The sequence below is a fragment of the Orcinus orca genome, chromosome 2 (genome assembly GCF_937001465.1).
Source record: "Orcinus orca chromosome 2, mOrcOrc1.1, whole genome shotgun sequence".
Classification (NCBI taxonomy): domain Eukaryota; kingdom Metazoa; phylum Chordata; class Mammalia; order Artiodactyla; family Delphinidae; genus Orcinus; species Orcinus orca.
In genome coordinates, this window is record NC_064560.1 from 54,481,333 (window position 1) to 54,507,781 (window position 26,449).

General features: G+C 37.6%; 1 long non-coding RNA gene and 2 pseudogenes across 1 annotated transcript; 1 reads left to right on the plus strand and 2 right to left on the minus strand.

The window, feature by feature from the left end:
* Nucleotides 1-1,500: 1,500 nt before the first annotated feature.
* On the minus strand, nt 1,501-2,001 carry LOC101272880 (40S ribosomal protein S26-like; annotated as a pseudogene).
* A 2,006-nt stretch (nt 2,002-4,007) lies between these two features.
* LOC125963440 (uncharacterized) lies at nt 4,008-10,471 on the minus strand. The gene is made up of 2 exons (XR_007475428.1): nt 9,696-10,471; nt 4,008-4,218 (listed from the first exon to the last, which is right to left on the minus strand). It is a non-coding gene; the product is annotated as an uncharacterized LOC125963440 (long non-coding RNA).
* A 1,137-nt stretch (nt 10,472-11,608) lies between these two features.
* On the plus strand, nt 11,609-15,370 carry LOC101282252 (eIF-2-alpha kinase GCN2-like; annotated as a pseudogene).
* The last annotated feature ends 11,079 nt before the right edge of the window (nt 15,371-26,449 follow it).

Below are 26,449 nucleotides of genomic sequence, written 5' to 3' on the forward strand. Positions count from 1 at the left end.
ACTTTCCCTTTGATCATCTACTGCTTAGGACCATAGAATTCACAGTTGGGCTCACCTTGGTTATTGCCTTTTTCACTTCCTTTAAGAAGTCTAGAATGCTTAGATTCTGCTCTGGCAAGATTAGGTTGATAATGCCAGCGAAAGAGAAGAACTCGTCAGGTGTGAGAGTTACAATTCTTAGGTTCTTTTATTTATTTTCTTTTTTAGCGATTTCTTTTTCTTTTTTTACTTTAGACATTACTATCTTATTTTCTCTAACTTTTTATTAATTTTTTTTTTTTTTTTTGCGGTATGCAGGCCTCTCACCGCTGCGACCTCTCCCGTTGCAGAGCACAGGCTCCGGACACGCAGGCTCAGCAGCCATGGCTCACGGGCCCAGCTGCTCCACAGCATGTGGGATCTTCCCGGACCGGGGCACGAACCTGCGTCCCCTGCATCGTCAGGCGGACTCTCAACCACTGCGCCACCAGGGAAGCCCCTTTTTCTAACTTTTTAATTTTATTTTTTGGTCTTAGTTGTGGCAGGCAGGCTCCTTAGTTGTGGCATGTGACTCTTAGTTGTGGCATGCATGTGGGATCTAGTTCCCTGACCAGGGATCAAACCCAGGGTTCCCTGCAGTGGAAGCGTGGAGTCTTAACCACTGGACTGCCAGGGAAGTCCCTAGGTTCTTTTAATATTAACCTTTTTATCAAAGCATTAAAAATTTAGCCTGGATGGCAGGGTTTTAAATTATAATTTGAATTGAAATATTTTTATTATTGCTACTTTTATAAAATCACATTCATCTTTGTGTGTGATTCTGTAGCATATCTTATTCTCATGCTCAAAACTTTGGTTCAGATTTGAGTCTACATAGTTTGCCAATTGCTTTTTAACTTTTTATTGTGGTTGCCATAAATTTTACAATATACACTTATAACTAATCCAACTCTACTTTCAAATAACACTATACCACTTTACAGGTAATGTGAGTACCTTATAATAACAAAATAATCCTAATTCCTCTCTCCTATCCCTACCTCATTGCTTTCATTCATTTCACTTATATATAAGCATATATAAACATATCTGTATATCTATATGTATATATATAAAATCTACACCTAAGCATACCTAGTCAAATATACGTTACTGTTAATATTTTGAACGAACAGTTATCTGTTTGATCAGTTGAGAAAAGAAAAATAAAACTTTTAATTTTACTTTCTTTTATTCCTTCTCTGATGCGCTTTCTTTTTTTTAATTGGAGTATAATGTGTTAGTTTCTGCTGTAGAATAAAGTGAATCAGCTATATGTATACATATATCCCCTCCCTCTTGAGCTTCCCTCCCACCCCAACTCCATCCCACCCCTCTAGGTCATCACAGAACACTGAGCTGATCTCCCTATGCTATACAGCAGCTTCCCACTAGCTATCTGTTTTACACGTGATAGTGTATATATGTCAATGCTACTGTCTCAATTGGTCCCACCCTCCCTTTCCTGCACTGTGTCCACAAGTCCATTCTCTATGTCTGCGTCTCTTTTCCTGCCCTGCAAATAGGTTCATCAGTACCATTTTTCTAGCTTTTTTTCTTTTTTTAAGTCTAACTTCCAGGTTATTGTCTTTTCGGAGAACAGTATTTCTTCAGTCTCTAAGGAACTAACTCCTTACAGGGGCTTTGGTGGAGGTTGTGGGGCAGCTCCCGCAGGTCTAAATCTGGGTGAAGGTGTTTGGTCCTTCCAGGCTTCCCAAGAAGGAGAACTATTCCTATCTTACTGTGAATGGCACAACTCACACAGTAATGTAGTTTCACATACAGCTTGGGAAGCACACAGGCATGGAAAACACTCGCTTTGGAAATGTCCCTGATGGCTTCACCCTCTACTATGTTCCAGACGTCAAACTTCTTAATGGCCTTGTCCTTGGGCACGCATCAGGCACAGCTGGTGCACGGAATAGGCTGCTCGTGGCCACAGCCCTTTTGGGCACAACCATTGTTCCTTCTTTCCTTGGTCATCTTGGAAGTGAGGAGGCAAGAGAACCTCTTCCTTTCTTGATGTAGATCTAATGACCTTTATCATTTTCTTTCTCTCTAAAGAACTTTCTTTAAACATGTCTTGCAAGGCAGGTCTACTGGCAACAAAATCCCTCAATTTTTGTCTGTCTGAGAGAGCTTTTATTTCTCCTTCACTTTTGAATGGTAATTTGAAAGGGTACATAATTCTAGGTTGGTGGGGGTTTTCTCTCAGCCCTTTAAATATTTCACTCCACTCTCTTCTTGCTTGCATGGTTTCTGAGGGGAAACCATGTAATGGTTTAAATTTAAACCATGTAATGGTTTAAATTTAAATGATGTAAATCTTTCCTTTGCTCGTCTATAGATAAGGTGTTTTTTCCCCTCTTTCTTCTTTCTTCTTTTATTGTTGATTTTCTATATTTGAAAATGATATGCCTAGGTGTAATTTTTTTGGCATTTATCCTGCTTGGTGTTCTCTGAGCTTCATGAGTCCGTAGTATTCTGTCTGACATCAATTTGGGGGAATTCTCAGTCATCATTGTTTCAAATATTTCTTCTGTTCCTTTCCCTCTTTCTTTTCCTTCTGGTAACCCCATTATGCATATGTTATGCCTTTTGTAGTTGTCTCACTGTCCTTGGACATCCTGTTCTGTTTTGGGGTGTTTTTTTTTTCAGCCTTTGGTCTCTTTGCTTTTCAGTTTTAGAGGTTTCTATTGATGTATCCTCAAGATTAGAGATTCTTTCCACAGCCAGGTCCAGTCTACCAATAAACTGATCAAAGGCATTCTTCATTTCTGTTACAGTACTTTTGATCTCTAGCATTTCTTTTTAGTTCTTTCTTAGGGCTTTTATCTCTCTGCTTACACTCCCCATCTGTTCTTTCATGCTGTCTACTTTATTCATTAGAGCACTTGGCATATTAGTGATAATTGTTTCAAACTGCTGGTCAGATAATTCCAATATCCCTGCCATGCCAGGTACTGATGCTTGTTCTGTCTCTCCAAATTGTGGGGCTTTTTTTGTTTGGGGGTGCTTTTTTTTTTTGCCTTTTAGGAGGATTGTAATTTTTTCTTGATAGCCAAACATGATGTACTGAGCAAAAGGAATCGCTATAAATAGGCTTTTAATGTTCTGGTGGGGAGGTGTGTGTTACGTCTACGATTAGGTCTCAGTTTTTTAGTGGGTCTATGCGTCTGGTCTGTGAACTGCACAAGTGTTTTTTAGTTTTTTTCTCTTCTCTTTTAGTTGGAACAGGATAGCTAGAATGGGCTAGAGTTGAGTATCATGCCCTGTGTCCTCCCCTTATAGATCCAAGAAGAGTTGTTGATTTTGCAGTTTGTTCAACATTTACTTGTTGTTAGGATGGAGTAGTAACTTCCAAGCTCCTTACATGCAGAACCAGAAACTGTATTCATAAGTTTATTAAAAATCTTTAGTGGTGGACTTCCCTGGTGGTGCAGTGGATAAGACTGTGCTCCCAACGCAGGAGGCCTAGGTTCGATCCCTGGTCAGGGAACTAGATCTCACACACATGCCGCTACTAAGAGTTCGCATGCTGCAACTAAGGAGCCCACCTGCCGCAACTAAGACCCGGTGCAACCAAATAAATAAATATTTTTTAAAAAAATCTTTAGTGGCAAAAACTGGGTTTTAGTCTGTAAAACTCTGAATATTATCAACCACAGAGAAGATGAGAATGCCATTTTGAGCTTAGACAGATTTTGAGAAAACAATATCTGAGTTTCACTTTACTCACTAACCTGGAGAATTGTAATTCAAATTGTAATTCAATACCCAAATGTCATGTTATTGTGTATACTGGGCTAAGGTACATACCCCTTGTATGATATAACTGTGTGGATAACTTGTACATTTAACTTGTCAGTACATACGTACTGACACATACTAGGTACCCAATAAACAGCAGCTTTTAGAATTATTAGGTAAATAGTAAGTGCTTAATAAAGATTTGTTCATTTAAAATATGAAAAATAGACAAAATGGTATTTCATTATTAATACTTACAAATTTTATTTCTCACTGAAATAACTAGGCTCTTTAGCTGGAACCACAGTTAATAAGGGAATTCCTCTCCAATTTTTAGGGTTTACTTTCATTCTGAATTATTCATTTACTTCTTTGCAGTGACATTTCAAATCAGTAATGTGTCATCTTTCAACTGCTGACATCATGGAATTTCCTTGTCTCCGGACATTGCTGCAGATAGGGAAAAAAAACACAACGTGTTTTTAATTTACTCATTTTTAAAAAAAAATTTAGATACAACTAATTCTTTTTAATAGTTGCACGATTTATTCATTTTAACTTAGTCTTTTACCAGCGGTTGAAGTATACTCACTGTTGTGGCCTTTCCCGTTGCGGAGCACAGGCTCCGGACGCGCAGGATCAGCGGCCATGGCTCACGGGCCCAGCCGCTCCACGGCATGTAGGATCTTCCCGGACCAGGGCACGAACCCGTGTCCCCTGCATCGGCAGGCGGACTCTCAACCACTGCGCCACCAGGGAAGCCCTGAAATATACTCTTAAATGAGAAAACTCGCTTGTATTTCTATTTTTTCTATTTGCTGGACTTTTTTTTGAACACTGTATATCATGGCCTTTGGGATATCAATGGCCACAATTCAGCACAGTTCTGTTATAGAACATCCATGGGAACAACAATGAAATCATTGTTTATTTGTTAATAGAGGGAGCTGGAAAAGTGATTTTTGGTAGACACTAAACAGGACTTAATATAATTTTATGTTAAGCAGATATATTTCATGAATAAAAGTGCTTAATGGAGTACATGGGAAAGAGATTCTGTACAATACTCTTCCTTTTAAATTCTTAACCACTATATTTATTACTTCAACAATTTCTACCACTCCATGTCTCAACCTACAAAGTATGCTATGGTCTTGGTGAGAGATTAATGAGAAAACAAAAAGGTGTCCTAGAATTTATAGTTACATTTTGAAAGTTTACAAAAGGTATTAAAATTTCTGAAGGATGAATTGTTTAGAATGTTTAGAAAATTAATATATAATTTTGTCAAAACAAGCCTGAAATTTAATAAGTCATTTAAGTCATTGTTTTGATCTCATTCTCTTTGCTAGCTATTTTCATTTAGGACAATATCTGGGATGCCAGGGAGAGGGGGGTTCTGTGAAGGGCTTGTCTAAGCGGGGGTGTGCAGGGGTGTGCAGAGAGGGTGTGTGAATGTCCAAGGAGATTTACTGGGTCAAAGAAGATGTGCACATGATTCCATGCTGTGCCCAGTACACAATGGCAACCAGAGTCCATCTGGACACTGCTTCTAGGAAGGCTTACTCAGACCACCCTACTCATCAGGTTTTCTTGACCTCAATCTTAGGAAGTACACAAAATGCTTATTAAAACCTAAGTAAGAAAATTAATAGAATTTCATGTTTTATCCTTCATGTAAAATGAGAGAGGAGGAAAATATTTTTTCTTTAAACTATCTTCTTGTTCATCTTTTCTGTATTGTAGCTAAGACAACTCACATGTATAATTCCACTTTTATAAGACATTGTACCTTATAAATGGCCTCATAATTGTGCTATAGATGTAAACGCCACAGAATTTGTCCAGGAGTGAGACAGCTATCTGGTTCCACATTCGTTACTGTTCCCTCTGCATTTTCCCACCTAAGCCTGGGTTTTATAGAATGATCGCCCTGCTCCAATCCTTCCTTCAGACCTCATTTCCCAGGTGAGTAACACTCATCACAATATTCCCATGGACGAAGGGAGAGTCCACCAAGAACAGACATGCCAATCCCAGCCCATGGTAGGGAGGGCTTTCTTCATGGTGTCGGCAATCTTGTCCTCATCCAGCTCTGAAGAGATCATACAAAATGAAACCCATGTTCAGATATGAGATTCATGTCTCAATCTTTTTTTTCCTTTGATATGCATGTAAATCTTTTTTTTTTAATTGGGGTATAGTTGTTTTACAATGTTGTGTTAGTTTCTACTGTACAGTGAAGTGAGGTAGAGTTCTCTGTGCTACATAGCAGGTTCTCATTAGTTATCTATTTTGTACATATTAGTGTTGTTAATTTTTACCAAGATAATTTATTTATTGGTAATTTTTTTAAAGTATCAAAGTTTCAAATCTATATAATAGTTTCATGGAAAGTATTTTTAAAGTACTTTAAAAACAGTGCAATCCCTATTTTACATGATCATTAAAGTCAGTAAAATATTTTAGTGCTTGTTTCCTTCCCTGAAGAATGCAGAATTTCAATCATTTTCAGTGAAAAAAAGAATAAGGATTTCCCTGGTGGTACAGTGGTTAAGACTCTGTGCTCCCAAGGCAGGGGGCCCAGGTTCTATCCCTGGGAAGGGAACTAGATCCCACATGCATGCCGCAACTAAGGAACTGGTGGTCTGCAACTAAGGAGCCCGCCTGCCTCAACTAAAACCCAGTGCAACCAAATAAATAAATATTTTTTTAAAAAAGAAAAATAATTGGTCTTAGCACTCATTTAAAAAATGGAGTTAGTAGACATCATTACAAAAATTTTTAAATCTGATGTATGAAGATACATAATTCTATATGTTTAAAAAGAAAATAAGATTCTTCTATAAAATAATAATTCTAATAACTGAACTTAGAATACTTAGAAACAAGTTAGAAGAGCATGCCTGATGCAGTATCAAAACTAATATAAGACTTATGTAGTATTTTTTACTAAGTTCAGAAACGTAAAGCGCTTCTCCCATCCAGCACACACGGCCCTATATCAGTCAAGGAATATTTCACTGATGCCGTTCCTACAAAGGAAAGCACGAGTGCTAAAAATTCCAGTGCTTATGAAATACATAAATATTTTGTTTTATTCCAGGGAATATTTTCTAAAATTCAGACAATGTAACAACAGGAAACAGAAATAAATTCCCTTATTTGAACTTCCTCTATTCTGATAAAGAAGTTTTTCTTATTTCTTTTTCAGAAGAGATCAAAGAAGTAGCTGCCTTTTAGAGTTAACTCATGACTGGCAGTTACCTACTTCGTTCATCCTCATCAGAAGTTTGCCTTCATTCCTTTTGTACGATTGTGATAGGTTACAATCCTTTTATTGAGCGTATGGCTTAGATCCTCGGTAGGGCCAGTGAGCCCCCTCCCCAGATCTGAACAGGCAGGCAGAGATTCCCTTCAGCTCTGCACTTGGCAGTCATTTCACACAAGGTGCAACGTTTACCAAAGAGAATTAGAAAGCTTTTCTCTACTTAAATATATTCTTGTTAAATAATGTGTTTTAGAAGAAAATAAATGTTTACCTTGCATGTTGATAAAATTGGGTAAAGTTAAATTTCAAGTCCTTCATTTGAAAGTAATCACCATTAAAGAATTGTTTAGCAGATCTGCTTAACCCTGGACGTGAACTCAACGATGGATTCACCAAAGACTAGGGAACAAAATCTCTCCAAGTATTGATAGTACATTAGGAATTTTCTCTCTCAGAAGGCACTATCTCGGCATAGTGTAAAGAATTCCCTCTTTTGATTCCCTGTGGGTCTTGGTTACATGGGCTCTGATTGTAACCATTAAACAAACCTCCTTGGATACTCAGCCTCTATTTTTATGCCTGGCTGGAGGGAATAATGGCCCCGTAGTCACTGCAGCCTGCTGTGTGGTTGCTGGGAGAGTGGATTAGCTATGCCTGTTTTGGTTTTGAATGAATATACCCCCTGGCAAGCCATGCAGCCAAAATAGTTTGTTAGGTGGCACATTTATAGAACTGGTGGCTCACCCTTACAAACACCCTATATTCCTATGGGACTCAGATTTCTTTATCAAAAATGCACAGACATCAAAAATACTGAGCCACTATGCTCTACACCTGAAACTAATATAATATTATAAATCAGCTCTACTTCAATAAAAAAGATGTGATATATATACAATCAAATATTATCCAGCCATGAGAAAGAAGTAAATTCTGCCATTTGTGACAACATGGATGAACCTGGAGGACATTATGCTAAGTGAAATATTGATAAGGCAGACAGAGAAACACAAATACTGTATGATATCACTTATCTGTGGAATCTAAAAAAGCCAAACTGATAGAAACAGAGAGTAGAATGGCAGTTAACAGGGGCTGGGGGTGAAGGAAATGGGGAGATGTGGGTCAAACTTTCAGTTATAAGATGAAAAAGTTTGGGGGATCTAATGTACAGCGTGGTGATTATAATTAACAATGCTGTATTATATACTTGAAAGTTGCTAAGAGTAGATCTTAAATGTTCTCACCACAAAAAAGAAATGATAAGTATGTGAGGTGATAGAGATGTTAGCTCACACTATGGTGGTATATATATCATTTCACAATATACGTGTATCAAATCAACACGCTGTACATCTGAAACTTACACAATGTTATATATCAATTATGTCTCAATAAAGCTGATAAAAGATTTAAAAAAATGCACAGACATAGGAGCAGCTCTCATAGCATAAGCCTGTCTTTTTTTTTTTTATGGATTTAATTAATTTATTTATTCTTGGCTGTATTGGGTCTTCGTTGCTGTGCGCGGGCTTTTCTCAAGTTGTGGCGAGCGGGGGCTACTCTTCGTTGTGGTGCATGGGCTTCTCATTGCGGTGGCGTCTCTTGTTATGGAGCACGGGCACTAGGCACGTGGGCTCAGTAGTTGTGGCTTGTGGGCTCTACAACACTGGCTCAGTAGTTGTGGCGCACGGGCTTAGCTGCTCCGTGGCATGTGGGATCTTCCCGGACCAGGGCTCGGACCCGTGTCCCCTGCATTGGCAGGCGGATTCTCAACCACTGCGCCACCAGGGAACCCCCAAGCCTGTCTTTCTTACTTCATTTCCTCTTTCTATCTTTTGAAAGAAGAGAAGAATGTAAGGACATGTCCACAAGCCTTTATGTCGTTCCATTCCTATAACATCTCCAGGAAAATCAGACCAACTAGTTTATATGAATAATCTACATCAGGAGATTAATAATCAGTGAGGCCAGCTGACTCTGAATTTTGTGTTTCATATATTACTCACAAAAAAGGTATTTGCCTGAAGTCTCTTTGCCCAGCTAGTGGCCTTCCCTGAGCTCTTCAGTAGACATGAGTATATTCTCTGAACAGTCGGGGGCCGATGAGGGATATGGGCAGGGGAAAGGTGTGTGGTTTCTGCGGGGTCCCTGGAGTTCCAGCATCAAAAGTCCTGAGAACTTGGGGGAGGAGTCAGCCCCACTCAAGCCAAGGGTGGAGATAACCTAGGTTGTGGGGAATGAATTTTCAACTTGGTCTGTTATACTTAAAGCAGTTAGGAGGATGGCCTTCTCTTCAAATGGAGGTTTGTATACCTAAAGGTCTGTTAATCATGTCCTGGAAGAAGAAACTAAGTCTGAATTAAATCTCTCTCAAGACAATACACTTCTACAAAATTAGACAGAGGGAGTAGTCAAAAATTATTTTGGAAAATTAGTAGCTGGAATAGTTAAAATTCCGATAGTACCAATTCTAGTAAAGAAGTACTCCAGTAAGTTTCCCCTGCTGCCATATGATGATTTTCCCAGAGATACTGGGTGAGTGGAATGAATTTCTTTAGCTAAAGGGAGTATATGTTCAATCCAATACATACCATACTAACTATATCAATATAATAGAGATAATTAATAATATATTTATGTATAAGGAACTCACCAATTTCCAGAGGAAGTTGAAAGGATTACATCTTCTTTTATTTTTCTCTATTAAGGGAGAAAGGATTAGAAGTCTAATTTCATCTTTCCCTTTTTGTTTTTCACCCAGAAAATACAGTTTTTCTTTCTTTCTTTCTGTACGTATTTAGTTATTCTTGACTTCCCTCCAGGTTCAAGTAGCTGATTTCTATTTTTTTACTATGTTACTTTGTTTTCCCACTTCTTCTTAAGCCAGTCAGCAACTGTGGCTCTGTGATTTTTGCTTTGCTGTTGAAGCTTTTCTAGAGATGAAGTGATGTAGGCTAGAGCATGTATCAACAACTCTGCAGACTTCCATTTAAGTTTGCCTTCTCTCAACACTTTTATTCACATATAAGAATATACCCATACCCATACACAAACACAAGCACTTATGGGAATTTTCTATTTAAGTAAACTGATTTGAGTACTTTTTAATTTATTAATTAATTTATTTTTTGAGTACTTTTTTAATTCAAGGAGTTCTTTTGTAATGAAAACACACATCCCTAGTTTATCTAGCAGCAATTGGAAAAGAAATGCAATCTTCTGGCCCAAGTACAAATTCTTCTTCATAAAATCTTTAAATATTCAATATCAATTCCTTTGCAATAAGTGTTTTTTTCTCTCCGTTCTGGCTGTGTTTTAGTGCAAATACATTTGTCTCCTTTAGGTCCTAAAGTTTTCAACTGAAACATGTTTTGTTTTGTTTTTTCCCTTTTTTTTTCCAAAATTGTTTTGCCTATTTGAACCTGCATGGCAGCAGTTAAAAATGGCCTGCATCTGTAATGAAGAGACCTTTGAAGGCTCATAAAGCTTACTGATGTTTTTTGTTAGAAGAGGTCATAGATATTTAAGAGATTGCAAAAATGTTAAATTAAACTTCTCCCAGTTTGTCAAGAGCATACTTTTCTCTTGTAATCTAGATTCCTTATGCCTTCATTAGTTGTTGTTGTTGTTGTTGTTGTTTAATTTATTTATTTGGTTGCACTGGGTCTTAGCTGTGGCATGCGGGATCTTTAGTTGCGGCATGTGAACTCTTAGTTGCAGCATGCCAAGTCTTAGTTGTGGCATGCAAACTCTTAGTTGCAGCATGTGGGATTAGTTCCCTGACGAGGGTTCAAACCCGGGCCCCCTGCACTGGGTGCACGGAGTCTTAGCCACTGGACCACCTGGGAAGTCCCCAAAATACAACAGTTTCTAATAAAATTGTTATAACAAATATATAAACAATATAACAATTATGGGACAAAGAAAAGGCAGTTCTAAGAAAGAAGTTTATAGCTATAAATACCTATATTAAGGAAAAAAGAAATATCTCCAACAAGCAACTTTATTTTACACCTTAAGCAACTAGAAGAAGAACAAAGTTAAGAAGGGAAATAACAAAGATCAGAGCAGAAATAAATGCAATACAGACTAAAAAGAAAGAAAAGAGAAAAGATCAATGAAACTAAGAGCAGTTTTTTGAAAAGACAAAATAGACAAACCTTTAGCTAGACTTACCAAGAAAAGAAGACTCAAATAAAATTAGAAATTAAAGAGAAGACATTACAACTGATACTACACAAATACAAAGGATCCTAAGAAACTACTATGAATAATTATACACCAACAGATTGGACAACCTGGAAGAAATTGAGAAATTACTAGAAATATACAACCAACCAAGACTAAATTATGAAAAAATAGATAATATGAACAGACCAATTGCTAGTAAAGGAGACTGAATCAGTAATAAAAAAAACCTCCCAACAAAGAAAATTCCAAGACCAGACAGCTTCACTGTTGAATTCTGCTAAACATTTAAAGAAGAACTAATACCAGTCCTTCTCAAACTCTCCCAAAAAAGAAGACAAGAAAACACTTCCAACCTGCAGTATAAAAAAATAAAATAAAATTCAAAAAACCACTTCCAAATTTATTTTACAAGGGTAACATTACCCTGATACCAAAGCCAGACAAGAACACTACAAGAAAAGAATATTACAAGTCATATCATTAATGAACATAGATGCAAAAATTCTCAACAATATATTAGTGAATTCTATTCAATAGTACATGAAAACAATTATTCAACATGATCAAATGGGATTTATTCCAGGGATACAGGATGGTTCAACAACTGCAAATCAATCAATAATACAATACACTACATTAACAAAATGAAGGATAAAAATCACATGATCATCTCAATAGGACAGTCTTTTTAATAAATGGTGTTAGGAAAACTGGATTGTCATATGCAAAAGAATGAAATTGCACTCTTATCTTACACCATACAAAAAAATCAACTCAAAATGGATTAAAGACATAAACATAAGACCTGAAACTGTAAAACTTCTAGAAGAAATATAAAGAGTAAGCTCCTTGACATTGGTCTTGGCAATGATTTTCTGGATTTGACACCAAGAGCAAAGGCAACAAAAGCAAAAATAACAAGTGGGATTATATAAAACTAAAAATCTTGTACTGTGCCCCTGTCAGAGAATAAGCCATTCCACATAAGTGAATTTTCCAGGAAACTAAAAGTTGCAGTGTCAAAGACCTATTTTATTAATACATTTGAAATAAATATTTCTAAAATTTATTATATTTTTCTCCTTTTTTGGTAAATAATGAATGCAATTTTTAAATGAGGCAGAGAATCATTTGTTGGTTATGTGTCTCTGAAAAATTATCATCAAGTTTCTAGGAAAACAAAGCTAAGTCTTATACAGAAAACTACTGTAACTTAAGACAAAATATTTCAGTTCCTGGAACTCCCAACTGAATACTGCTAAAAAGTCAGAAGTCGGGACTTCTCTGGTGGTCCAGTGGCTAAGACTCTGTGCTCCCAAAGCAGGGGGCCCAGGTTCGATCCCTGGTCAGGGAACTAGATCCCACATGCCACAACTAAGAGTTCGCATATTGCAACTAAAGATTCCACATGCTGCAACTAAACATCCTGCACACCATGATGAAGATCCCACACACAGCAATGAAGATCCCCTGTGTTGCAACTAAGACCCCACACAGCCAAATAAATAAATAAATAAATATTTTTTAAAAGGTCAGAAGTCATTTATCACAGAAGGTTTTTCTCCCATGGATAATTCTATAATCTGTTTATTCTATATATTCATTTTTTGTTTCATACCTTTCAACTTAGAGTTGTTATAAACTTGACAGTAGTATTTCTGCTACTATTATACCAGTGAACCAAATGTGGGGAAAAAGTTTCTGCTCAGCAAAGGAAACCATCAACAAAATGAAAACGCAACCTATGGAATGGGAGAACATATTTCAAACTACATAACTGTTGCGAGATTAATATCCAAAATATACAAGGAACTCGTACAACTTAATAGCAAAAAACTTACAAACAACCCAATTAAAATATGGGCAAAAGATTGGAATAGAGTTTTTCCAGAGAAGACATACGAATGGCTAACAGGCACATAAAACGGGGCTTAACATCACTAATCATCAGAGAAATGCAAATCAAAACTGCAATATTACCTCACACCACTTAGGAGGACTATTAATGAAAAGGTAAGTGATAATAGGTGTTGGCAAGGATGTGGAGAAAAGGGAATCTTCTGTCCTCAACCTGGAAGAACCTGTTATAATAAGCTCTTGTGACCTCCTTGTTGTAAGTGCTGGCCAGATGTCCATGACCAGGGCCATCAACCGAGCCCAGAAACTCTGGTCAGCAAGAATCACATGTATGACTTGTCACAATCCCAAGAGGAATTACAGGAGTACTGCAGACATGATGAACTCACCTATGTGACCCTTGTCTCAGATAAAGAAGGAAGCCATGTCAAGGTTAAATCTTTTGAGAAGGAATGGCTAACAGAGAAATGAGTGCTGGAGTCCAATCTCGTGGTCCATGTTGGGCAGAAACTGAGAACTAAAGTCAGTGATGAAAGTGTTACTAAACTTAGATTTGGCTGCTTGGTGCTTGAAAGCCAATACTCAAGAGACAAGTATTGGTAGAAAGGAAAGGTTGCTTTATTTAGGAGGCCAGCAATCCTGGGAAGAATGTGGACTCATGTCCCAAAGAACCAACTCCCAACTGCCAATCAAGGGGCATGAGATTTTAAAGGGAAGTTTCAGGAGTTATAAGTGGAGGGAGTGGGCTACATGCAGAACAGCACAGTCAACTCTGACAATCAACTTGAATTTGGTCATGTGGTGGTCTGATCAGTGTCATCTTGACTGTTTTAAGTACAGTTAACCTTCAGTTCCAGGGTCTGTTTGTTCCCATTTCCTTGAGGCCAGTTCTTGGAATTGTGTAAGATGGAGCAGTTTATGTCATGGCTACAGTCTTGTCATCATTGCAGTTAACTTCTTCCACCTGGTTGGGGTTTCTGTATCTGCAAAACAGCTCAAAGTACATGGCTCAGAATATTAGCTATAGCCCTTGAGGAGGAACTAGAGGTCCTTGACTTTGTTTAATGACTAAACTATTATTATTTTGTCTTATTTGACTGCTTTTCTTTGCTTCTGCATTTTTCTCACTTCTCTGATTAAATTAATTCTTTGGCTAAAGTTTTTCTACAGACAAGAGGCAAGTGGAGGACGTGGGGGGCAGGTATCACAGGAAGGCCCCTTGGGTCCTGCTCAATTACAAAAGGACTATCAGAGAAATTTCTGAAAATCTTGCAGTACAAAATCTGAAGGGGTCATTTTCACATGCTTCAAGTTTGTTGAAATCCATGAAGCAACATTTGTTCATATTGTGAGTGTGATAGTCCCAGGGAAGCTGTCAGCCAACACTAGGGGATGGTATGAAACTCAGATAAAAACACTTCGTACCTGCCTTGCCAACTTACATCAGAAAAGCAGTGAAATTGAAATTTTGGCTGTGGATCTACCCAAAGAAACAATCTTACAGTTTTTATCATTAGAGTGGGATGCTGATGAACAGGCATTTAACACAACTGTGAAGTAGCTGCTGTCATGCTTGTCAAAATAAAGATACCTCAAATTAGTCTGTGATGAAATTTATAACATCAAAGTTGAAAAAAAGGTGTCTGTGCTATTCCTGTATAGCTACAGCAATGAATACTACAGAAACTTATTTTAATTCTCAAGAATGATCATTACACTGTTCAAAAAGACAGGAGCTTATACTATATAGTGTTGTACATTCATTGTAATTTAAAATTAACTTTACATTCTAAGAGGCTGTCCTACAAAGTAAGTTGTAAGTTTTTCATGTGTAATATATTATAAATTTATCTTTCTGAACACAATAAATGCTTTCATATTTAAAAAAGGGAACTCTTATGCACACATGATGGGAATGTAAACTGCTACAGCCACAGTGGAAAACAGTTTTTGAGGTTCCTCAAAAAATTAAAATAGAACTACCATATGATCTAGCAATCCCACGTCTGAGTATATATCCGAAGGAAACAAAACCATTATCTCAAAGAGATAGCTGTACTCCCATGTTCATTGCAGCATTATTCACAATAACCAAGGTATGAAAACAACCTATGTGTCTGTCAGTGGAAGAATAATCAAGAAATTATTAGATACACTTACAGACACACACACACACACACACACACAGAGGAATATTACTCAGCCTTAAAAAAAAAAGGAAATCCTGTCATTTTTGACAATGTGGATAACCTGGAAGGCATTATGCTAAATGAAATAAGCCAGACAAAGACAAACACTGTATGGTATTGAAATGGAGCAGGACCCTGTGGTATATGCCCGCCATGTCCTCAGCCTGCCTTTTGTCTGTGGAAAAACTTTAGCCAAAGAATAAGTTTAATCAGAGAAGTGAGAAAATGCAGAAACAAAGGACAAGAGTCAAAGGAGACCAAATAATAATAGTTTAGTCATTAAGCATAGTCAAGGACCTTTAGTTCCTTCTCAAGAGCTATAGATAATATTCTGAGCCATATCCTGTGAGCTGTCTTATAGATACTGAAACCCACACCAGGTGAAGTTAACTTCGTGATGACCAGACTGTAGCCATGACATAAGCTGCCACAATTCCGAGAACTGGCCTCAAGGAATGGAAACAAACCTACCCTGGAGATAAAGATTAATTGTACTTAAAACAATCAAGATGACGCTGATCAGACCACCGATGACCAATTTCAAGATGACTGTCAGAGCTGACTGTGCTATTTCTGCATGTAGCCCCCTCCCTCTGTCTATAAAAGCTCTTCCCCCTGATTTTCAGTGGGGGTGAATAGGCCTATGGACAGGCATCCGCCCTCCCCCACACTTGCTGGCATCCAAAATAATGCAAACTTTCCTTTCCACCAAACTTGCCTCTTTATTGGCTTTTAATATTTATCTATTTTATTTATTTTTGACTGTGTTGGGTCTTAGTCGCGGCACGCAGGATCTCCACTGCCGTGCACAGGCTTCTCTCTCTCTAGTTGTGGTGCGCGGAAGCCCGCGGCATGTGGGATCTTAGTTCCCCGACCAGGGACCGAACCTGCATCCCCTGTATTGGAAGGCAGATTCTTTACCACTGGGCCACCAGGGAAGTCCCTTTATTGGCTTTTGAGTGGTCAGCAGCCAGACCCCACTTTCGGTTACAGTATCACTTAGATGGGGAATCTAAAAAAAAAGTTGAACACATAGAAACAGAGTAGAAAAGTGGTTTCCAGGGAATGCAGATGGGGGAAGTAAGAGGTTGGTAAAAAGGAAAAAGTCAGTTATGAGATGAATAAGGACTGAGGATCTAATGTATAACATGGTGACTATGAGTTGATAACACTGTTTTGTATAACTGAAATTTGCTAAGAGAGTAAAACTGAAATGTTCTCACCACAAAAAGAAAAAAGGCAAATATGTTAGGTGATGGATATGTTAATTAACTTGACTGGGGGGAGGGGAATCCTTTCACAACGTAGATGTATATCAACTCATCATGTTGCACACTTTAATTATCTTACAATTTTATTTGTCATTTATACCTCAATAAAGCAGAAAAAATAAGTACCCATGTGCACTCCTAAGTTTTCCCTTAGGTCTCCTTGTGAGAATCACTAAATTATTTAGTTACCTCTTAACTGTGCTTTTCTTCCTTCTAAATTAGGAGTCTTTAAATAAATTTGTCAGAAAGATTGTTTAAATAAATCTTGTTCTATACAAAATTAGCTTTAAGGAGTTGACAGGATTGATTCAGGGGACAGAAAATTCTGATAAGAATTGGATGTTAGATTACAGACAGGGTCCAGGGGTGCTAAGAAATGGTCAGAAACAGGGGAACAAAGTAGCAAACAAAGAAAGCCCTCAGACCAGGGTAGGTAGTATACCAGGGCATTTGTGCTTTTTTCGTTCCAAAGGGAACTTCTGAGAACAAAATATGCAGGCTTGTAATTTTTATTGTTTTCCTAATGATACAAACTCTTTATTTTATTTTTCTTTAACAAGTCACCCTCATCATTCAGCTTGAGGTTCTTCACTGAGAAGCTAGTCCATAATGCAGATTCAATTTTCAGACAAAATTTCCTGAGGCAGTGTATATATTTTATTTTAGACCAAACAATGGGTAACATACTAAGGTCCTCCACCCCACTAATACTGTGATTCTACTAACAAAAACTATTAAATATTAGGCCTGTTTTTTCTTTAAAACTTTACTTTTGTTTTTCATTTGATCCTATTTCCAAAAGTTTTTGGCTACACATAATTTTACTAAGGTATTTGTATTGGACTCAATGTAATATCATTTTAACCAAAAACGTCCCTTTTGTCTTTGAATTGGTACCATATTTGTATTTTAGAAACATTTAGTTTCCTAGCACCCAGTGATTTAAAAAAATAAATGGCTTAGTACAAAAACTTTCACAAATCATTTATCTAAAACTACCACTGACCCTTGAACAACGCCAGGGTTAGAGGTGCCCATTCCTAAACAGCCTGAAATCGGCGCTCCGTATTCATGGTTCTGCATCCAAAGATTCAACCAACCTTAGATCATGTAGTAACATAGTACGCATTTATTGAAAAAAAAATCTGCATATAAGTGGACTTGTGCAGTTCAAACCCATGTTGTTCAAGGGTCAATTGTACTTGCTTATATAAGTTGCAATTTCCTAAGAATCCCCTCTCTTGTTTGGGGCAATGGACTGTGTGTGTGTGTGTGTGTGTGTGTGTGCGCGCGCGCGCGCATGCGTGTGTTTACACCAGCATTCTCATTTATCTTGTTAAAAGCTTAAAACAACAACAAAGAAGAATACCGAACTTATTCATTTCATTAAAAGTCACAACCTTTTCTTGGTTAATTGATGGTCTTTTTCCCCCTGTTATTAATTCAATATTCTGTATTGTATTATTTTTCCCTAGAAAGCTTATAATTCAATGCATCATGTTTTCATTATTACTTTTCTATATTTTTATTTAGTTGTTTAATAAAGGTCTTCAAAAAACACAAGTTGGATTTTTTCAGATTTATTTTTCTCCTGGTTTTTTTTTTTTTTGTATGGAAAATTTCAAACACAAAGTCAAGGGAATGGAATGATTCACTGCCATGTACTATTATCCAGCTTTAACAATTATAAACACATGGTCAGTCTTGCCACATTTTGTATATTTTTGCTTTAGTCAGCTTGTTTTTTTCTTGCATTTCCTTAAGATACTCAGACTTTATCTACAATTTTATATAATGTTTTACCTTATTTTTGTGTACCGTCTTGACCATGTTTCTCAAATACTGTAAATTTACTTTTAATAGTACCTAAAGCCTTGTCTTGTCTCCTCAGGCATCATTCACACTAGATGATAAACATATGGATGTGTATTCTGGTACTCACGTGTCAACAATGAGGCATTTTTAATTTGAGCCTACCTGGATTACAAAGAGTGAAAAACTGGCTAAACCAGTTTGACAAACACAGGAAATGTGACCAAAAATAGTACATTTTTCAAGTTTCGTGAAGGTTGAAACTGACAATTTAAAATTTCTGAACATTGACTAAACCATCAACTCTATTTCCTGGTGTTTTTCTTTCTTTGTATATGAGGAAAATTGAAGCAAAGAGTCAAAATATCATGGATTGTGGGAGGGAGATTGGCTTCCTTCATTTTTCTTAGTTCTTACTTTCTTATTCTTTCAATTGTCCAAAGTAACTTGGGGATTTAGTAATTTATTAAGGATCTGCCATATCAGCATCATATGTCACTTAATTCATTTTCTACAATGAATTAATATTATTGATGCCATATTGATTACTTTAAACCATGTAATAGAAAAATTGAGCAAATTTAAAAGAGTAACATATCTAGATATATGTTAAATGCTTTCTTATGCACTTTAATATTGTTAACCTGTGTTTATCTAAATTTTTCTTTCACCTTTATCACATTCCTGAGTCTCTCTTTTTTGAGACGTTTGAAAATAACAGTGCTAGGCACACAGCAAAATTGTGAGGAAGGTACAGAGATTTCCCATATACCCCCTGCCCCTCTCCAAATAGCCACTCCATAAATGTTACCAAACCAAACTTGGGTCCACTCATCTATGGACATTTGCATTTCTTTGATGACATGTTTTGAGGAACATCTTTTCATACGCATATTTCCCATCTGTATATCTTCTCTACTCTAAGTACCTCATATAAGTGGAATGCCAACAAACACATGAAACACTTCTCACATAAGAAGACACAGTGTAAGTCTTCTTGTGACTGGCTTATTTCACTTAGCATAATGTTCCCAAGGTTTAGCCATGTTATACAATATTGCAGAATTTCCTTCCTTTTTAAGGCTAAATAATATTCCATTACGTATATACCACATTTTTCTTATCTTTTCATCTGTGGATGAATATTTCAGTTGCATCCACATTTTAGCTGTTGTGAATAATGCTGCTGTGATTGTGGGTATATAAATATCCCTTTGAGACCCTGCTTTCAATTCTTTTGGTTATATCCCCAGAAGTGGAATTTGCTGGATCCTATGGTATTTCTATTTTTAAGTTCCTGAGGAACTGTCATACTGTTTTCTACAGTGGCCGTAACATTTTCTATCCCCACCAACAGGGCATAAGGGGTCCAATTTCTCCACATCTGGACCAACACTTATTATTTTGTTTTTTTGATAGTAGTCATCCTGATGGGTGTGAGATGGTATTTCATTGTAGCTTATTTTTTAAACGTCTTTATCGGAGTATAATTGATTTACAATTGTGTGTTAGTTTCTGCTGTATAACAAAGTGAATCAGCTATACATATACATATATGCTCATATCTCCTCCCTCTTGCATCTCCCTCCCACACTTCCTATCCCATCCCTCTAGGTGGTCACAAAGCACCGAGCTGATCTCCCTGTGCTATGCGGCTGCTTCCCACTAGCTATCTATTTTACATTTGGCAGTGTATATATGTCCATGCCACTTTCTCACTTTGTCCCAACTTACCCTTCCCCCTCCACATGTCCTCAAGTCCATTCTCTACGTCTGCATCTTTGTTCCTGTCCTGCGCCTAGGTTCTTCAGAACTTTTTTTTTTCTTTAGATTCCATATATATATGTTAGCATACGGTACTCGTTTTTCTGTTTCTGACTTACTTCACTCCGTATGACAGTCTCTGGGTCCATCCACCTCAATACAAATAACTCAATTTCATTTCTTTTTATGGCTAAGTAATATTCCATTGTATATATGTGCCACATCTTCTTTACCCATTCATCTGTCGATGGACACTTAGGTTGCTTCCATGTCCTTGATATTGTAAATAGAGCTGCAATGAACATTGTGGTACATGACTCTTTTTGAATTATGGTTTTCTCAGGATATATGCCCAGTAGTGGGATTGCTGGGTCGTATGGTAGTTCTATTTTTAGTTTTTTAAGGAACCTCCATACTGTTCTCCGTAGTGGCTGTATCAATTTACATTCCCACCAAGAGGGTTCCCTTTTTTCCACACCCTCTCCAGCATTTGTTTGTAGATTTTTTGATAATGGCCATTCTGACCAGTGTGAGGTGATACCTCATTGCAGTTTTGATTTGCATTTCTCTAATGATTAGTGATGTTGAGCATCCTTTCTTGTGTTTGTTGGCAATCTGTATATCTTCTTTGGAGAAATATCTATTGAGGTCTTCTGCCCATTTTTGGATTGGGTTTTTGCTTTCTTTGATATTGAGCTGCATGAGCTGCTTGTATATTTTGGAGATTAATCCTTTGTCAGTTGCTTCGTTTGCAAATATTTTCTCCCATTCTGAGGGTTGTCTTTTCATCTTGTTTATGGTTTCCTGTGCAAAAGCTTTTAAGTTTCATTAGGTCCCATTTGTTTATTTTTGTTTTTATTTCCATTTCTCTAGGAGGTGGGTCAAAAAGGATCTTGCTGTGATTTATGTCATAGAATGTTCTGCCTATGTTTTCCTCTAAGAGTTTCATAGTGTTTGGCCCTACATTTAGGTCTTTAATCCATTTTGAGTTTATTTTTGTGTATGGTGTTAGGGAGTGTTCTAACTTCATTCTTTTTTTTTTTTTTTTTGCGGTACACAGGCCTCTCACTGTTGTGGCCTCTCCCATTGCAGAGCACAGGCTCCGGACACGCAGGCTCAGTGGCCATGGCTCACAGGCCTAGCCACTCCGCAGCATGTGGGATCTTCCCGGACCAGGGCACAAACCTGTGTCCCCTGTATTGGCAGGCAGACTCTCAACCACTGCGCCACCAGGGAAGCCCTAACTTCATTCTTTTACATGTAGCTGTCCAGTTTTCCCAGCACCACTTATTGAAGAGCCTGTCTTTTCTCCGTAGTATATTCTTGTCTCCTTTATCAAGATAAGGTGACCACACGTGCGTGGGTTTATCTCTGGGCTTTCTATCCTGTTCCATTGATCTATATTTCTGTTTTTGTGCCAGTACCATACTGTCTTGATTACTGTAGCTTTGTAGTAAAGACTGAAGTCAGGGAGCCTGATTCCTCCAGCTCCGTTTTTCTTTCTCAAGATTGCTTTGGGGGCTTCCCTGGTGGTTCAGTGGTTGAGAGTCCGCCTGCCGATGCAGGGGACGCGGGTTCGTGCCCTGATCTGGGAAGATCCCACATGCCGCGGAGCGGCTGGGCCCGTGAACCATGGCCGCTGAGACTGTGCGTCCGGAGCCTGTGCTCTGCAACGGGAGAGGCCACAATAGTGAGAGGCCCACGTACCGCAAAAAAAATAAATAAATAAAATAAAGTAATTGCTTTGGCTATTTGGGGTCTTTTGTGTTTCCATACAAATTGTGAAGATTTTTTTCTAGTTCTGTGAAAAATGCCAGTGGTAGTTTGATGGGGATTGCATTGAATCTGTAGATTGCTTTGGGTAGAATAGTCATTTTCACAATGTTGATTCTTCCAATCCAATAACATGGTATATCTCTCCATCTGTTTGTATCATCTTTAATTTCTTTCATCAGTATCTTATAGTTTTCTGCATAGAGGTCTTTTGTCTCCTTAGGTAGGTTTATTCCTAGGTATTTTATTGTTTTTGTTGCAATGGTAAATGGGAGTGTTTCCTTAATTTCGCTTTCAGGTTTTTCATCATTACTGTATAGGAATACAAGAGATTTCTGTGTATTAGTTTTGTATCCTGCTACTTTACCAAATTCATTGATTAGCTCTAGTAGTTTTCTGGTGGCATCTTTAGGATTCTCTATGTATAGTATCATGCCATCTGCAAACAGTGACAGCTTTACTTCTTCTTTTCCAATTTGGATTCTTTTTATTTCTTTATCTTCTCTGATTGCTGTGGCTAAAACTTGCAAAACTATGTTGAATAATAGTGGTGAGGGTGGGCAACCTTACCTTGTTCCTGATCTTAGTGGAAATGCTTTCAGTTTTTCACCATTGAGGGCATGGTGGCTGTGGGTTTGTCATATATGACCTTTATTGTGTTTAGGTAAGTTCCCTCTATGCCTACTTTCTGGAAAGTTTTTATCATAAATGGGTGTTGAATTTTGTCAAAAGCTTTCTCTGCAACTATTGAGATGATCATATGAATTTTCTCCTTCAATTTGTTAATATGGTTTATCATACTGATTGATTTGTGTATATTGAAGAATCCTTGCATTCCTGGGATAAACCCCACTTGATCATGGTGTATGATCCTTTTAATGTGCTGTTGGATTCTGTTTGCTAGTATTTTGTCGAGGATTTTTGCATCCATGTTCATCAGTGATATTGGCCTGTAGTTTTCTTTTTTTGTGACATCTTTGTCTAGGTTTGTTATCAGGATGAGCGTGGCCTCGAAGAATGAGTTTTGGTTTGTTCCTCCCTCTGCTATATTTTGGAAGACTTTGAGAAGGATAGGTGTTAGCTCTTCTCTAGATGTTTGATAGAATTCACCTGTGAAGCCATCTGATCCTGGGCTTTTGTTTGTTGGAAGATTTTTAGTCACAGTATCAATTTCAGTGCTTGTGATTGGTCTGTTTATATTTTCTATTTCTTCCTGGTTCAGTCTCGGAAGGTTGTATTTTTCTAAGAATTTGTCCATTTCTTCCAGGTTGTCCATTTTTCGACATAGAGTTGCTTGTAGTAATCTCTCATGATTTTTTGTATTTCTGCAGTGCCAGTTATTACTGCTTTTTCATTTCTAATTCTGTTGATTTGAGTCTTGTCCCTTTTTTTCTTGATGAGTCTGGCTAATGGTTTATCAATTTTGTTTATCTTCTCAAAGAACCAGCTTTTAGTTTTATTGACCTTTGCTATCGTTTCCTTCATTTCTTTTTCATTTATTTCTGATCTGATCTTTATGATTTCTTTCCTTCTGCTAACTTTGGGGTTTTTTGTTCTTTCTCTAATTGCTTTAGTTGTAAGGTTAGGTTCTTTATTTGAAATGTTTCTTGTTTCTTGAGGTTGGATTGTATTACTATAATCTTTCCTCTTAGAACTGCTTTTGTAGCATGCCATAGGTTTTGGGTCATTGTGTTTTCATTGCCATTTGTTTCTAGGTATTTTTTGACTTCTTCAGTGATGTCTTGATTATTAAGTAGTGTATTGTTTAGCTTCCATGTGTTTGTATTTTTTACAGATTTTTTCCTGTAATTGATATCTAGTCTCATAGCATTGTGGTCAGCAAAGATACTTGCTACAATTTCAGTTTTCTGAAATTTACTGAGGCTTGATTTGTGATCCAAGAGATAATCTATCCTGGAGAATGTTCTATGAGCACTTGAGAAGAACGTGTATTCTGTTGTTTTGGGATGGAATGTCCTATAAATATCAATTAAGTCCATCTTGTTTAATGTATAATTTAAAGCTTGTGTTTCCTTATTTATTTTCATTTTGGATGATCTGTCCACTGGTGAAAGTGGGGTGTTAAAGTCCCCTACTATGATTGCATTACTGTTGACTTCCCCTTTTATGGCTGTTAGTATTTGCCTTATGTATTGAGGTGCTCCTGTGTCGGGTGCATAAATATTTACAATTGTTATATCTTCTTTTTGGATTGATCCCTTGATCATTATGTAGTGTCCTTCTTTGTTTCTTGTAATAGTCTTTATTTTAAAGTCCATTTTGACTGATATGAGAATTGCTACTCCAGCTTTCATTTGATTTCCATTTGCATGGAATATCTTTTTCCATCCCCTCACTTTTAGTCTGTATGTGTCCCTAGGTCTGAAGTGGATCTCTTGTAGGCAGCATATATACAGGTCTTGTTTTTGTATCTATTCAGCCAGTCTATGTCTTTTGGTTGGAGCATTTGATCCATTTACATTTAAGTTAGTTATCGATATGTATGTTCCTATTACCATTTTCTTAATTGTTTTGGGTTTGTTATTGTAGGTCTTTTCCTTCTCTTTTGTTTCCTGCCTAGAGAAGTTCCTTTAGCATTTGTTGTAAAGCTGGTTTGGTGGTGCTGAATTCTCTTAACTTTTGCTTATCTGTAAAGGTTTTAATTTCTCCATCGAATCTGAATGAGATCCTTGCTGGGTAGAGTAATCTTGCTTGTAGGTTTTTCCCTTTCATCACTGTAAATATGTTCTGCCACTCCCTTCTGTCTTGTAGAATTTCTGCAGAAAGGTCAACTGTTAACCTTATGGGGATTCCCTTGTAAGTTATTTGTTGCTTTTCCCTAGCTGCTTTTAATATTTTTTCTTTGTATTTAATTTTTGATAGTTTGATTAATATGTGTCTTGGCATGTTTCTCCTTGGATTTATCCTGTATGGGACTCTCTGTGATTCCTGGACTTGATTGACTATTTCCTTTCCCATATTAGTGAAGTGTTCAACTATGATCTCCTCAAATATTTTCTCAGTCCCTTTCTTTTTCTCTTCTTCTTCTGGGACCCCTATAATTTGAATGTTGGTATGTTTAGTGTTGTCCCAGAGGTCTCTGAGACTGTCCTGAATTCTTTTCATTCTTTTTTCTTTATTCTGCTCTGTGGTAGTTATTTCCATTATTTTATCTTCCAGGTCACTTATCCGTTCTTCTGCCTCAGTTATTCTGTTATTGATTCCTCCTAGAGAATTTTTAATTTCATTTATGGTGTTGTTCATCACTGTTTGTTTGCTCTTTAGTTCTTCTAGGTCCTTGTTAAACGTTTCTGTATTTTCTCCATTTTATTTCCAAGATTTTGGATCATCTTTATTATTGTGACTCTGAATTCTTTTTCAGGTAGACTGCCTACTTCCTGTTCATTTGTTTGGTCTGGTGGGTTTTTACCTTGCTCCTTCATCTGCTGCATATTTCTCTGTCTTCTCATTTTGTTTAATTTACTGTGTTTGGGGTCTCCTTTTTGCAGACTGCATGTTCGTAGTTCCCGTTGTTTTTGGTGTCTGCCCCCAGTGGGTGAGGTTTGTTCAGTGGCTTGTGTAGGCTTCCTGGTGGAGGGGACTGGTGCCTGTGTTCTGATGGGCGTGGTTGGATCTTGTCTTTCTGGTTATCAGAGCAGCATCTGGCAGTGTGCTTTGGTGTGTCTGTGAACTTACTGTGAACTTAGTATGATTTTAGGCAGCCTCTCTGCTAATGGGTGGGGTTGTGTTCCTGTCTTGCTAGTTGTTTGGCATGGGACGTCCAGCATTGGAGCTTGCTGGTCATTGAGTGGAGCTGGGTCTTAGCGTTGAGAAGGAGATCTCTGGTAGAGCTCTTGCCAGTTGATATTACATGGGGCCTGGAGGTTTCTGGTTGTCCAATGTCCTGAACTCAGCTCTCCCACCTCAGAGACTCAGGCCTGACACCAGGCCAGAGCACCAAGCCTCTGTCAGCCACATGGCTCAGAAGAAAAGGGCGAAAAAAAGAAAGAAAATAAATAAATTTTAAAATGATTAAAATTTTAAAAAAATAATAATAATAAAGAGAACAACCAAACAAATCAACAAACCCACCAATGATGACAAGTGCTAAAAACTAAACTAAGGTAAACATAAAAATCAGAAACAAATCAGTTACAGACCGCAAACTCCAAGTCTACAGTTTGCTCCCAAAGTCCACCACCTCAGTTTTGGGATGATTCGTTGTCTATTCAGGTATTCCATAGATGCAGGTTTTATCAAGTTGATTGTGGGAGTTTAATCTGCTGCTCCTGAGGCTGCACGTTGAAATTTCCCTTTCTCTTCTTTGTTTGCACAGCTCCTGGGGTTCAGCTTTGGTTTTGGCCCTACCTCTCTGTGTAAGTGGACCTCAGGTATTTGTTCCCCACCCAAACAGGAGGGGGTTAAAGCAGAGGCTGAATAGGGTGCTCTGGCTCATTCAGGCCGGTGGGAGGGAAGGATATGGTAGTTATAATTAGAATGTGGGGCCAGTCTGCAGTGGCAGAGGCTGGTGCGATGTTGCAACAACCTGA